The sequence below is a fragment of the Hibiscus syriacus genome, unplaced genomic scaffold (genome assembly GCF_006381635.1).
Source record: "Hibiscus syriacus cultivar Baekdansim isolate YM2019G1 unplaced genomic scaffold, ASM638163v2 tig00111582_pilon, whole genome shotgun sequence".
In the NCBI taxonomy this organism is placed as follows: domain Eukaryota; kingdom Viridiplantae; phylum Streptophyta; class Magnoliopsida; order Malvales; family Malvaceae; genus Hibiscus; species Hibiscus syriacus.
Window position 1 is genome coordinate 10658369 of NW_024063126.1, and position 15544 is coordinate 10673912.

Here is a 15544-nt window from a genome sequence, read left to right on the forward strand (position 1 = left end):
TGTTGGAGTGAAATTCGGAACTGAGGTTCGAAGCCATGAACGCCAGAGAAACAACGGCTCCCATTGCAACAGCTTAAGAAAATTCTATACCTTACCTGCTTTGAAGTGCCCAAGAAATAATGAGTTATGCTAATCTATTTTAAAGCTTTTCTAGTTGTGTGGAAAAAATAAATAAATAAAATGATTCAGTTACTCAGAGGTGAGCTTTTCTTTTTCCTATTTCTGTTCATTTTATCCTGTGCTTGCCTTGGAAGTAAATGCAGAAACAACTTGAAAACTTAACCTGGATTCATATTGTGAATTCACTTGTGAAAGATTGAACCAAACTGTTTCGTTTGGGCAGATGGAAATGAGGAAAAAGTGTACGTTTAAGCCGTTGAACAAGGGGCGTTGAATTTGTGGTTCTTGTTGTGGGATGGCTGGATTTTTCTATCATATGACAAAATAAAATATCCAATCCGGTCTTGTGTAAGAGACACAAAGGCATCTAAGCTTGAAAAGAAATGCAATGTCACTCGAGGTATCTGCAATCTGCAAGGTTGGATTTCTCTGGATTCTTAGATGATTACTTTTAACCATCAGGTGAAGATATATCAGCTTGTTTAATTAGCCGTCAGCTACTAAAGGTGATTTCCGGTTAATCCCCATGTCAGGTCTCAACCTTTCAGATGATGATTGAAAAAAGAAACTCTGAATTCGTAAAGCCTTGAGATTTCCATGACGAAGCGTGTACCATTTGTCGCGGTAGACGTCGATCAAGACAATAGTTTCATCGTGCGACTAATAAGTCGCCCTAAATCAGTGCTGCGTGAAGGGTGATTCACGTGAATATTGTGGAAGTGGTGAGGTGTATGGAAAAAATGAAAATTAGAAAGTGTTGCGGCCATCTTTCGGGTGGACCCGAAATTGAACTTCGACTTGAATGGAATGGTTAGAGTCGCCACCGATCATTTATTTTAAGAATAAAAATGGGTTGATCGAACACCTTGATTTCTTACCTGATCTGCATCCTACCAAAGATGTGTCGGATTCAGGAATCGATTACAGTCAATGAATGATTAACACACTTGAACTGCTCTTTGGTCCTTTCGGTACTAATTAATTTCCAGTTGTCTTAATTAAGAAAATGATAAGTTAAAATAAAAGGTAAAACAATGATCCAAATTACTTACCTATAATGTATTTTAAAACATATCCTTAAAGTCAAGAAAAGTATTAGATGTAATAAAGTGAAGAATCGAATTAAGATAATAAAAAAAATGCATGATGATGAATTAAAAGAAATAAAATAAAATAAAGCAAACAAAGGGTTAATTGAATTGAAGTAATCAGAGAAAAAAATGCATAAATATGAAAATACTAATTACAAATTTAAATATAAACAATTACACCAATAAAGAAAGGAAGTCAAATAAAAACATAAAAGCCCCAAATAAAAGCTAAATAATAATAAACAAAATGAAATAAAAATAATAGTAAATAAAGACTAATCTCAAAAAAAAGAAAAATAAATAAAAATAAAATAGAACAAAATAAAGAAAAACAAAATAGAATAAAAATAAAAATAAGGGGAAAATAGAATTGAATAAGATTAAAAATATAAACAAAAAAAAAGCAAAAAGAAAAGAATAGAAACAAAATAAAATAAAAAAATGTATATATATAATATAGTATTTAATAAATAAAATAAATAAGGGAAAAAAGGAAAAAAATAATTATGATAAAAAAGAAATTAGAATGTTAGATAAAAACAGATAATAAAATAAATAAATAAATAAAATATATAATAATAATAAAAGGGCTAAATTAAAAGAAAAAGCAAATAAATGGTAAAATTTAAAAGGATATTGAAGTTAAAATGGGAATTTAGGGACAAAATGAGAGTTTAAAAAATAGGGGGATCGAAAATGTAATTCCCCCCTTTGTTTAACAAAAACACGCGAATCTTAGAGGGGGTCGGATCGGGTCACGGGTCTCATGGGTTTAGTATATAAGCCAAAAATCAAAAACAACATTTCATTTTTTCCCTTCTCCTTATTTCGATCAAAACCAAAAATATAAAAATCTCTCAACTGTTCTTCGTGTTCTTCATGCACGAAGAACAGCCGACCCTTAAACCCAGTTTCCAACAGATCGTCGACTGCCGTTCATCAGCGACGAAATTTTTTTTTACATCAATCGAAAGCCCTTTCCACCCTCTTTTCGAAGATCCATGTAGTTTTCACAAAATGGCCTCGGGGAGGGCTAGATCTTAGAAGAAAGATCTCAGTTACCCTCCCCCGATCATCGGCCAGATTCATTTTCGGTGATTTTCGAGTCAAAAAATAGAAAAAAGAAACAACAAATACAAATATAAGATTGCATGCAAGTGAAAAAGCCGAACAAGGTAAAAAATACCTTTTTTTATTGCTTTCGAACAATACAAGTTTGCTTCGATCTCTTATGTCTTTTATTTGTATATTTTCTCACTGATCTCCTTGTGTGTGTTATTATGTGATTTACACTGATTTATAGCCCTGAGATTGGCTATTTTTAGATCAGTTTAGATTCCCACTTGGACTCAAATTTTTCGATTTTAAAGTCCTCCTAAACTGTTTTTGTGTTGCTTGACTTGATGTTGAGGATTCCGATGATGGTGGTGTGAGGCGTGAGGACTATCCAAGAGTCCTTGATTTGGTTGGATGGTCCCTGTGTGTTTGGCGATGCTGAGGAGAGAAAAGATTAGGGTTGGAAAATCCTAATTTACATCAAGTGAAGGATTGGCCAGTTCGAGTCTGAACCGGGTTTCGGGTCGGGTTCCAGATTGTATTCGGGTCCACTGGTCCTAGGCTGCTTGACGGGTTTGGTGTGTAATGTTGGACCGTAATTTGTACTTGTGTTTGGGCCTAAACATGTAATAAAATGAGTAATATATATATGTGTTCAATATTATAAACATAAATGTAATATATATATATATATATATATATATATTATAAATATGTAATATATAACGTGTATACCATATGATATAAATCACATGATATAAATATCACATAAAGTGGGACGAAATAGTGTGTCTACACCTGCCCTCTGTGCCCATTATCGTGTAACGAAAATAGGGAAAAGATTAAAAGACATCAATTTCGTCCATCATGAATGTAAAATTTAACATCCTCTGTTATGGAAGTTGATTTCCATCTTATCGAATATCCTCTGTCGTAGAGTTGGAATCCGATGATTGATTTGTTACAGCCGATTTGGTATGAATTACAAATGACTCCCCGCCATGGGGTTGAGTTGAACTGAACACGATATCCTTTGTCGTGAAGTTGAAACCGAGCTTAAAGTATTGGAAAGTAGCTCCTGGATCATCTTCTAGCCCAATACATTTCGTCGTGAAACTTGACCTTAAAACTTTTGCATGAAACTTGTTTTTTCTTGTTGTGTTATAGATGACTCCTTCATTGTAAAGTCGAAATCATAAGTTTGTTGCCAACTTGGTCAACCTTGGTCAACCTTGGTCTTCTTCTCGACTTAAAGACCTTGGTGAGAAAATTTGGCCGGAAAGTAGTTCATTGTTGCTACTTGCGATAAATGTGCTCTCGAGCTGAACGAAATCGATCTCGAAAGTTCTTATTGATAGATAACTCTTCTCGGCTTCGAGTTATGTTGTACATGGTTGGGGAATAAACCCCTGTTGTTGCAGATGACTCATTTGCTGTGAAATTGAGTCGATCCATTGGGCACGATATCATTCTTCGTGAAGTTGAAATCGTGGAGGGCTCCTTCGTTGTGAAGTTGAGCTTTGAATTGGATATCATTCTTTGTGAAGTTGAAATCCCTTCTTGTAAATTGATCAATTTGAGTTCAATATCCTTCGCTGTGAAGTTGAAAATTGACTCTAACAGGAATCTGCAAAGTTATGCATACATGCGATGCTATGAATGCAATGCTCTTAGGTGTGCCTAAAATGCATATGTGAAATATTTTACTTTAGGATCTGGAGAGAAATCTCAATCTCCGATTGTTATTCTTGATGAATCTTGACTCTAGAATCTTGAATTTCCGATTCTTAATCTTGAATTCTTCGACACATTTAAATATGATGTGCAGAATTTTATTCTTTATCCTTGATTTGGGAAACACTTTCCAATCATCTCAAGTATAGTGCATGAGCTTTGATCGGCTTCCAAATATCTGTACTTCTTTGTACAGTAATATGCAATTATCTTTTCAGAAGTGAATAAATCATTAGGTTTAAATTCAACCCAAGATGCTCAAAATGAATTAATTTAGAGAAATGGTCGTCTTTATTCCTAAGGGAAGAAAGAACAAACAATACATACCAAACATTCTGAAAGGTAAATACATAAATGAAGTATGAATGGATGTCTTAGATCTCAATAATGCGGGCGCTTCTGAACTGATAAGTCGTTAAATGATCTTGAATGCAACCTTTGTCAAGGGATCTTCGAAGATGCGACAATGTTCAGGAGAGTGCAACCTTTCTACGACTCGTTAAGTCTATAGAAGATTCAGATGTCGGGATGCTTCACTGTCTGGATTGGACCTTTTCTGAATTGTCCAAATCGCCCTTTCGCATTTTCAACCTGGACCCATCATTGGTTTCAAGACGCCCTTTTCGGGTTTTCATCTTGGACCCACCTTATTTTCTTTTCTTTTTTCGTTTTTCAAGTTTTCTTTTTCCTTTTTATTTTCTTTTTCTTTTCAATTTAGGGCGCTCTTTTAGGTTTTCACCCTAAACATTTTTTCTTCATTTTTTTCTTTTTTCTTTTTTGACTTATGACGCCCTCTCGGGTTTTTATCCTAAGTGAAGTATTTCTTTAATGCATCTGAATTGACGGGATTTGGCAGTTCCGGCCCATCCATTTCAGCCATGACAAGTGCTCCTTCGGAGAAGGCCTTTTTCACGATATAAGTTGCCTCCCAATTTGGCATCCATTTTCCTCTGAAGTCTTTATGAATTGGACAAATTCTCTTTAGCACAAGATCTCCTTCACGGAATACTCTTGGGCGCACCTTCTTATTATGTGCTCGAATTATTCGTTTCTGGTAGACTTGACCATGATGAATGGCTTTCAATCTCTTTTCCTCTATTAAGTTCAGCTGATCATATCAGGATTGCATCCATACTGCATCATCTAGTTTGACTTCTAACAAGACCCGGAGTGACGGAATTTCTACCTCAATGGGAAGAATTGCTTTCATCCCATATGTCAATGAAAATGGAGTTACCCGAGTCGAAGTTCGCACCGATGTTCGATAAACAAACAAAGCAAAAGGTAATTTCTCATGCCAATCCTTGTATGTCTCAGTCGTTTTCTCCAATGTCTTCTTTATGTTTTTATTTGATGCTTTTAATTCTCCATTCATATTTGGTCTATAAGCAGTAGAGTTGTGATGCTTTATGTTGAATTGCTCACAAGCAACATCCATCATCTTGTTGTTCAAGTTTGTAGAATTATCGGTAATGATCCTCTCAGGTAAACCATACCGACTTATGATCTCTTTCTTTAAAAACTTACAAATAGTAGACTGAGTGACAATGGCATATGATGTAGTCTCTACCCATTTGGTGAAATAGTCAATTGCCACAAGAATGAACCAGTGAACATTTGAAGCCTTCGGATGGATTTGCCTAATAACATCCATGCCCCACATAGAAAAAGGCCATGGTGATGTCATCACATGAATAGGTTGAGGTGGAACATTTATTTTGTCCCCGTAAATTTGACATTTATGACATCTTCTAGCATAGTTGATGCAGTCAATTTCCAGTGTGGACCAAAAATATTCGCATATCATTATTTGCCTTGACATCATATGTCCATTTGCATGTGTTCCACAAACTCCGTCATGTACTTCCTCCACTATCATCTTTGCCTCTTCTGCATCTACACACCTTAACAGGACTCGATCATGGATTTTCTTGTATAAGACCTCCCCATCAAGGACATATCCAACTGCCATCCTTCTAATGGTTCTTTTATCAGTTTTGGTGGCTTCCTCTGGATAACTTCATTTTTTATGTATTGCAGAACGTCATGGTACCAGGGCTTAGTGTCTTTCACTTCCTCGACTTGGTAACAATGAGTCTAGTACTCATATTATTGCATGTTAATTGGCATCATTTCAGACTCCCTACCAGCCTTGAATGCGGCTGCCAAGGTAGCTAAAGCATCAACCATTTGATTTTCTTCTCTATACACATAGTGAAAGGTGACTTTATCGAAATCTTCGAGCATATCCAGTATTAGCTTCTGGTACTCCACCAGCTTTACATCCTTGGTTTCCCACTCTCCACGTAAATTTGACATTTATGACATCTTTAGCATAGTTGATGCATTCATTTTCCAGTGTGGACCAAAAATATTCGCATATTATTATTTTCCTTGACATCATATGTCCATTTGCATGTGTTCCACAAACTCCGTCATGTACTTCCTCCACTATCATCTTTGCCTCTTCTGCATCTACACACCTTAACAGGACTTGATCATGGCTTTTCTTGTATAAGACCTCCCCATCAAGGACACATCCAATTGTCATCCTTCTAATGGTTCTTTTATAAGTTTTGGTGGCCTCCTCTGGATAACTTCGATTTTTTATGTATTGCAGAACATCGTGGTACCAGGGCTTAGTGTCTTTCACTTCCTCAACTTGGTAACAATGAGTCGAGTACTCATATGATTTCATGTCAATTGACATCATTTCAGACTCCCCGCTAGCCTTGAATGCGGCTGCCAAGGTAGCTAAAGCATCAACCATTTGATTTTCTTCTCTATGCACATAGTGAAGGTGACTTTATCGAAATCTTCGAGCATATCCAGTATTAGCTTCTGGTACTCCACCAGCTTTATATCCTTGGTTTTCCACTCTCCATGGAGCTGATAGATTACTAAGGTTGAATCTCCATATACTCACAAAGTCTTTATATTTTGCTCCATTACAACTCGAATCCCCAAAACAAAAGCCTCATATTCTACTATGTTGTTGGTGCAATCGAAATTCAGTATGCTAGTGAATGGGTAATGATTCCCTTCTGGGGAGACCAGTATGACCCCGATGCCATGTCCTAATGCATTTTGATGCACCAGAAAAATACATTCTCCAGAAACTGTCTGTGGAAGTACTTGCATCTTCTAAGGATATGGCCATCAAATCTTCATCTGGGAAGTCAAAGTCCAACAGCTCGTAATTTTCATTAGTTCTGCTTGCCAAGAAATCCGATATGGTACTTCCTTTTATGGCCTTCTGGCTCATATATTCGATGTCAAATTCAGATAACAACATCTTCCATCGGGCTAACCTTCCAGAGAGAGAAAATACACCCAACATGTACTTTAGTGGATCTAACTTGGAAATCAGCCAAATGGTGTGATACAACATGTATTTTCTGAGTCTTCGCGTAGCCTAGACTAAAGTACATCAAACCTTTTCGATAGGAGGATATCTGACCTCAAAATCGATTAACTTCTTGCTCAAGTAATAGATGGCCCTTTCCTTCTTTCCGGATTTATCATGTTGACCCAAGACACACCCCATTGAATTCTACAATATGGATAGATACAAGAATAGAGGTTTGCACTGGATATGGGACATCAGGATAGGAATGTGAGATAAGTACTCCTTTATCTTCTCGAATGCAGTTTGGCAGTTCTCATCCCATGCTACAAGGTTGTTCTTTCGGAGAAGGCAAAAGATTGGGTCACACTTATCGGTTAACTGAGATATGAACCGTGTTATGTAATTCAATCTGCCCAGAAACCCTCAAACCTCTTTTGTGTTTATGGGAGAGGTAGATTCTGGATAGATTTAACTTTATCGGGATCGACTTCGATGTCTTTCCTGCTGACCATGAAGCCTAACAGCTTCTCAGATATTACTCCGAAGGTGCACTTGCTAGGGTTCAGTCTCAGCTATAACTTTCTTAATCTCTGGAAGAGTTTTCTTAGATTCTTGGCATGCTTATTCTCAGTTTATGCCTTGACAATCATGTCGTTGACATAAAACTCAATTTCTTTGTGCATCATGTTATAGAACAGGGTCACCATAGCTCTCTGATATGTTGCACCAATATTCTTCAACCCGAAGGGCATCACTTTATAGCAGAAAGTTCCCCACATTATGACGAACGTGGTCTTTTTTATATCTTCAGGATGCATCTTAATCTGGTTATATCCTGAGAATCCGTCCATGAACGAGAAGAAGCCATTCCCGGTAGTATTATCCACCAAAGTGTCTATGTGTGGCAGAGGGAAATTGTCTTTAGGGCTTGCCTTATTATGATCCCGGTAATCAACACACATGTGTACTTTTCCGTCTTTCTTTGGAACCAACATTATGTTTGCAACCCACTCTGGATACTTGGCCACTTGAAGGAAACTAGCATCGAACTACTTCTTGACTTCCTCATTGATCTTAAGGAGCATTTCAGGTCGCATTCTACTTAGCTTTTGTTGCACGGGTTTGCATTCTAGTTTGATTGGTAGTTTGTGGGCTACCATATCTGTGTCTAGCCCCGACATGTCTTGATACGACCATGCGAACACATCTCTGTATTCTTGAAGTAAGACTATCAAGTTTTTTTCTTACTTTAGCCGAAAGTGTCGTGCCAATTTTGACCTCTTTTTTCTCATCTTCGATGCCCAGATTCAAGATTTCAATTTTCTCTTCATGTGGTAGTATTTGTTTGTCTTCTCTTTCTATCATTCTCAACAATTCGGTAGGCAAGTTGCACTCCTCTTTATTGTCGCATTCATCAACTTCCCCGAGACAAATGGCCGATTCAAAATCTACCTCCTGATCAGGATCATCAGTTCCTGCATTATCGTTATCTGGGGACCTGAAGAAAAAAAGAAAATATGTATGCGTGAGAGGAAAATATCCCACATGGAACATAAAAAAATTAAATTCGAAAGAGAATGAAATAGCGTACTTGAAATGAAGAAAATTAAAAAATGAATTCAAAAGAAATGAAATATAAAATTGTTTACCATGAAAGAAACTTGCATCTTTTATTTAATTTAAAAAATGTTTATTCACCCTTACAAAAGATCACCTATTGCCCCGGGTATAGTCAAATATGGATAGTTTGAATATTACTCTGAAAGAAATTTGAAAATCACAGGCAGTTCTTCCGCTGACCAGTTGCTAAGCACAGACTCAGGTGGAAGTGGGCAGATTCTAGATCTATCCATATCTTTAGCATATTTTGTGATTACAAAATTGATACTCAAATCTTTCAAAGCCATTTTCAAATCTGATGAGATGGTCTCAAACACATAACCACCAGACTTGAATGTGTCGTAAAGAGGTGGGAATACCATGGGTTCCCATTGAAATTCAGTTTTAATCAATCTGTGCAATCATCTTTCTCGGTTCTTCTGAATTTCTTTCCTCTTTTGTTGGTGACTCAGCCGAAAACTAAGCCAAAACTAATCTAGTTTTGATATAGGAAGGACTGGATTAATCATTCCTTGCAGCTGCTTCTCAAACCCTCTTCCTATCTTGGCACCTCTTCTTAAAATCTGCCTAATCTCCATTCTGGTATACTTGGAAAGCCAAGATTTAGAAAACTTCCTTCTTCAACCATAAATGTGGCATTTACAAATTCCAATGAGCGGAATGAACACTCTACCACCTCCTCATCTACTTCAATATATGGAGCATCCGTGGTCACACTCGCCACGATATCTTCTTCGGCATTAATGATCATCAGGTCCCCATCAATGACAAACTTGACTTTTTGGTACAGCGTGGATGGTATTGCACCACCTTGATGAATCCAAGGTCTTCCTAAAAGGAAGTTGTATGAAGGCATGATATATATCACTAAGAATTCAATATTATATGTGGTAGGTCTGATGGTTAACGACACCTCAATCTTTCTAATGACCTCCTTCTTGGTCCCATCAAATGCTCGGACTACACTCTGGCAGGTTCTCATGTAAGAGGTATCCACTGGCAGCCTTTTCAATGTGACTAAAGGCATTACATTAAGGGTTAAACCGTTGTCGATCAATACACTTGGTAAAGCGAACTCCTTACAATGGATTGTGATATGTAATGCCTTAGCTCAACCTCTTCCCTTAGACGAAATCTCATCATCTAAAAATGAGATGAGATTCTCAGCTTGAATGTTGCTAACCAATCGATCCAACTTGCTGACTGGTATGTCTTGTGGCACAAAATTTTGATTCAAGATCTTCAAAAGTGCCTCCCGGTGTGCCTCTACGTACAATAATATTGCTAGCATTGAAGTGCGTATCGGCAGACTATGTACCTATTCTACGATGTTGTACTCGTTGTGCTTCAAGAATTTGAGGAACTCTCTTACTTCTTCCTCCTTTATGGGCTCGTTGATAGCCAACACATCTTTCTTGAAGGGTTCAAGTAGTCTCTGGGGGGACTTAGCCTCTTGGGAGTAGTGTTTCCCCGCAACTTTCCCCATTTCACTGTCATCTTCTCTTGAAGTGCTCACCTGACATTCATACTTTCATAGCACTTGTCGGCTATCCTTGTAGTGAAAAAGTTGGGGTGTTTTGATCACCACCTTCGCTTGTGTTCTTTCTGTTATCTTCTCCTTAGGGGTAATTATCAAACTACTACCCCTACCGTATCTTCTTCCAGATGACTCTCCGGTAACACAAACATCTATTTCCGAAGAATCTTAGACTTCTTCATAGAATTCCAGCTCACTTCTATCCATCATGAGTTGGATCAAAGTTTTGAACTCTGGGCAATCTTGCACCTCATGCCTCTCTTCATTGTGGTAACAATAGTGGTTACCATCTCCTTTCCTTGATGTATCCAAATGTGGTGCAAGAAGCTCTGCTTTCAACATTTTGCTTCATACCCAAGCCAAATGAGACTTTACTTCATAAACACCTATTTTAATTTTCCTGCCTTTCTCTGTGGTGACTGCATTAATCCCAATCTCCTGATGGTTAGGCAAAGGATTTTTTGCAACATTTGGTGCTCCAGAGTTAAAGTGAATCAAATTCTTTTTGCACATTCTTTGTTTTGTACAATTCTCTTGAATGCGAGGCAGTTTTCAATTGTGTGCCCTGGTACACCACCATGGTATTCGCAGTGAGCGTTCTCATTATACCATCTGGGGTATATGGGATTCATTAGTTCCATAGGGTATGGTGACACTACATAAGTGTCAAAAAGTTGTTGGTATAATTCCTTGTATGATATGGGGATATGATAGAATTGCTCATTCTCTCTTTCTTTCCTGGGTTCCCTCTGATTTTGTCTAAAAGTACCTGATGGTACAGTTGCAGTTGTTTTTATGCTTGAGATCGTAATACCTTTTTTAGAATTATAGGTGTTGATGTTGTTGATCTATCTGTCTTTGTTCTTTATGTGATGTTTCTTGCTTGATTCACCTCTCTCAATTATGCCTTGTTTTATGGCTAATTCAATCATCTCTCTGGCTATAACTAAATCTAAGAAGCTTCCTGATGTAATTGTGACCAGGTGCCTAAAGTAAGGAGCTTTCAGAGTCTGCACAAAGAGCTTCCTGGTTTACTTTTCATCCAAGGGTAGATAAACTTGCACAACCAAATCCCTCCATCTCTGTGCATACTGTCGGAAACTTTCATTATGCTTTTTCTCCATGCTTTGTAGCATAACCCGATCTGGTCTCATATCGTTAATGTGTTTGTACTATTCTAGGAAAGACTTGGCTAGGTCTTTTCAGGTCTTGATATTAGATCGGTTCAGCTGATTATACCACAGGATAGTTAAACCGGGCTCTTCTGGAAGCAATGAATCAGTAGTTGATCATTTCCCATATATCCCATCATCTTCCAACATAACATAGTGATGTAGGTTGAGGGGCTACTATTTCCGTCGAATTTCTCGAACTCAGGGACTTTGAATTTTGGTAGAAGCACCAAATGCGAGACCAGGCTTAGCTCCAATGCATCCGCTCCATAGTAATCATGGTCCCCTTTGACCACTTTCATTTGGTCTTCTAGTAGTTTAATTTTCTCTTCCATCTTTTTCGCCTTGTCCTCCTCATCGAAATTCGGTATGTGCTAATCATCCGGATTATTGTCAGGGTTGGATGCAGAAGTCTGTATCTTTACAGTAGATGAGGCTTTTCTTTTAGCCGTAGATGAGTCCCCTTGCAGCCCGGGTAAAATTTCGGGTGGGATAACCACCTGTGGGGTCGGTGGTATATTTACCCTATCAGACGAACGTGCCCCTGGTGTACTCGCTTGTTGTAAACCAGATAACTTAGCCACAATCTGATCGACCAAGGACTCTTGGCTCTTCGTGATTGTATCTAATGTACTCTGACTATTCTGGTTTATCTTTTCTTCCAGCTCTCTCTGTAACTTCAATATGTTTTCCTCGAGTTGAGCAATTTTGGCTTCCATTTGTCTTTTCTTGGTGCGATTTTTGTGAAGATGATGTGTATCCAGAGCTTGTGGAGGTAAACTCGGTGTTTGTTCTTTCTTCTAATGAGATATTTTCTGTTAGTAATATGAATGTAAAAACATAGAAAAATAGAAAAATAAACATGGAAAATAAAATGCAAAGTATGAAATGCATGATGTATGTGATTTAGAGGCATTGATCTAGAAATGTGTCTGTTATTATAAATAATCCTTATTTAAATAAAACTGTTTTATCTTTTAAGAGATAAAAATATATCAAAGGTACATTTAGACTAGATCCTTTAAACCCTGAATAACTTCTAATATGTTGACAAGTCTTCTTTCTTCATCTGTCACTGGTTGAATGCTTTGTCGAACCACTCCGGCTTCTGTTGCTAAACTATGCAAATGACGAGATGCCTTCTGTAATTGCTCTAGGAAATCACAGATGATTGCATCTCTAGCCTTCACCCTTTGCTGAGCTTGTTCCCAAAAAAAATCACCACTATAACCCTCCATCAAAGGGCATTATCTTAAGTTCACTTGCTTGTTTCTTGAATCCATCCATAATGGCTTCTAACTCAGCTATGGTTTTGCCATCCCGTTCTTGCTGTTTCTTAAGAGACTTATCCAAATCAACTACCTAGATTCTCAAATGCTTATTCTGATGCTGACTGTCTATCAAACGCCTCTGAGCAGTCTTTAGCTATTCCTTCAGAGTCTCTCTTTCATCATGCCCTTCAAACTTCCTTTTCAGGCTGCTAGTTTTACCTTTCCAATACTCAAAAGTCCTTTTCAGATTGGAGTTACTCTACACTTGTTCTCGATATCATTTTCTTAAGTCTTCAAGTTCAAAACAAGTTTTCCTCTGTTCCTTTTCTAACTTGTCTACTCGATCTTTCTGAGTATCGACATCTAATTTCCACTGGTATCTTTCGGCGTCAAGTTCCCTTACCCTCTATTTCAGTTCATTCTTTACAGCTTCAAATTCTTCCCGTGCTATCTCCAGCTCGGAATGAACAAACTTAAGATGTTTCTCTATGGTCCGGGTGTCCTCATGATCTGGCAATGAGATATTGTCATTTTTCCTTAGCCTCCGCCATTCCAAATAGTTTGGAGTAAGCATGTCCTTGGCAGCCACGACATCCATTTGAAGCACTTTCTTCCATGACTCAGCTACTTCCTTAACCATTTTCTTGTAGTTGTCTGCATGGTATGCAAATTCTAATCCAGCTATTCTGCATGTTGCTGGGACAAACTGGCATGCTCCAAACTGTCGAAGTGCCAAAAGTGGAGAATATCCCACTCCTCCCATAGTCCGAGTAATGTCATAGTGTCTGAATCCCCACATCGGAAGAGAATGTCACTGTGAGTCAGCCAAGAAGCTCTCTAGGCAATATCTCTATCCTGAAGATGTGTGAATACTTACATCCACTTGTCTTTTGAAGCACCTTCATGCTATTTCAGAGTAATTAATTCTCCCAAATGTGAATAAGTGGTGTTGAATCGGCTGTAATAAATCCCGTTAGTCTTCCATAAATGACTGTAAATCCAACTTGGAAAAGCTGAGCACACCCCATGAATCTTCCTCCGTCAGTCTTTCTGCAGTGGTTGAGAGAGCGGAAGGTATTAGCTAAAATTATCGGTGTTGGATTTACTTGCCTTGGGAGTTGTTCAAACAGTTCCACCACAGCTGCATCAATGTACCCTAGAGTCTTTGGGAATATAATCAAACCATACAGACCCAGTGCGAAAAGATCTATTACCTTCCATTAATCGGGATGGTTCTTCATCAGTTGCTTGATATGGATCCATGCAATTCCTTCCCCACTACCTTTGTGTCGTGCCTAGTTAGTTACCCATTTTTTACCAACCCATGTAACCTTTTCCAGTCCATTCTTGAAAGGCTGACTTTTGATGTGCTTGATGTAGGCCCGCTCCAGTCTGATGCCTTCGCAGTGTATCAGTGTAGTATACTCTTCAATTGTGGGCACCATGTCCTCCTGGTTAAAGGTGAAACAGCTGTACCCCAAGTTTCAGAATTATACCAAAGCTCTAATTAGGGGCTCATCCATCTTGACATAGAGAATGAGAGCAATATCACCATAGCGCTAGCTGAACTTCTTCTTCTAGTCACTCTTCCAGCTATCCTAAATACTCTGTAGCTCTTGAACATCATTCTGCTTTAGGCTGAAAGAAGCATAGCTAACCAATTCTGACACATAGCTTCCTTGCAGATTGTCTTCCATCTCTTTCTGAGTCTTTTCGGACCATAGTCGTACCTCAGCTTTTTTATCTCTTGCATTACTACCTATTTGTCCATTAATGCAGATTATTTGTGTAACTAACACCTTTTTATGGATCAATTGCCTCTTTTTATAATGCAAATGCTAAAAAGATAAACATGAAAGCAAAAAGTTAGTAAGATAAAAATATAAGAGATGAAAGAAAAAACAGAAATGACAAACTGCATGAGTGAAAAAAACATCCTACGTCTTGAAATGGGGTTTTTGGGTTAATTCCCTGTAGTCTCCCGGTTTAGGTTCTAAAAAAAAGTAACTAGAGTTCGCCTTGCTGGTGCCCCTTGGGCTTGCCAAACCCTTAGTCCTAAGCCCATTACAAGCTTGTGTGGACTAAGTTAAACTCGAGATGATACATTCTCTTATGTCTATGCTGTGAATAAATTCACACGAAGACATAAGATATATGAATCCCGAAGGCTACTTGCTAGGCCTATGCGGAGAATAAATTCTCACGAAGGCGTCGCTTTCACCCCACTTAAAAGGGTTTGGAGCTCGGGTATAGAGCCTTAGGTGGTAAAAGAGTTTGATAAACTGAAACCATTAAAAGAAATCGTCAGTACAACTATTTATTTGAAAAGATAATCAAAAGTAAGTAATAAAGATAAAAAAAAGTTACCTTAAAATTTAAACTTACCATTTTCACTTAAGAAGACAACTGAAAATTAATTTTAGTCCGACTCACTTACATGTCCCCAGAAGAGTCGCCAAGTTATCGCGACCGTCTTTCGGGTAGGCCCGGAATTGGACTTTGACTTGAATGGAATGGTTAGAGTCGCCACCGATAATTTATTTTAAGAATAAAAATGGGTTGATCGGACAGCTTGATTTCTTACCTGATCTGCA

At 37.9% G+C, this 15544-nt stretch overlaps 1 long non-coding RNA gene across 1 annotated transcript; it reads right to left on the reverse strand.

Moving 5' to 3' along the window:
• Nucleotides 1–13: 13 nt before the first annotated feature.
• Nucleotides 14–14533, reverse strand: LOC120165268. The gene is made up of 3 exons (XR_005519791.1): nucleotides 14520–14533; nucleotides 10343–10348; nucleotides 14–145 (listed from the first exon to the last, which is right to left on the reverse strand). It is a non-coding gene; the product is annotated as an uncharacterized LOC120165268 (long non-coding RNA).
• Between the last annotated feature and the right edge of the window lie 1011 nt (nucleotides 14534–15544).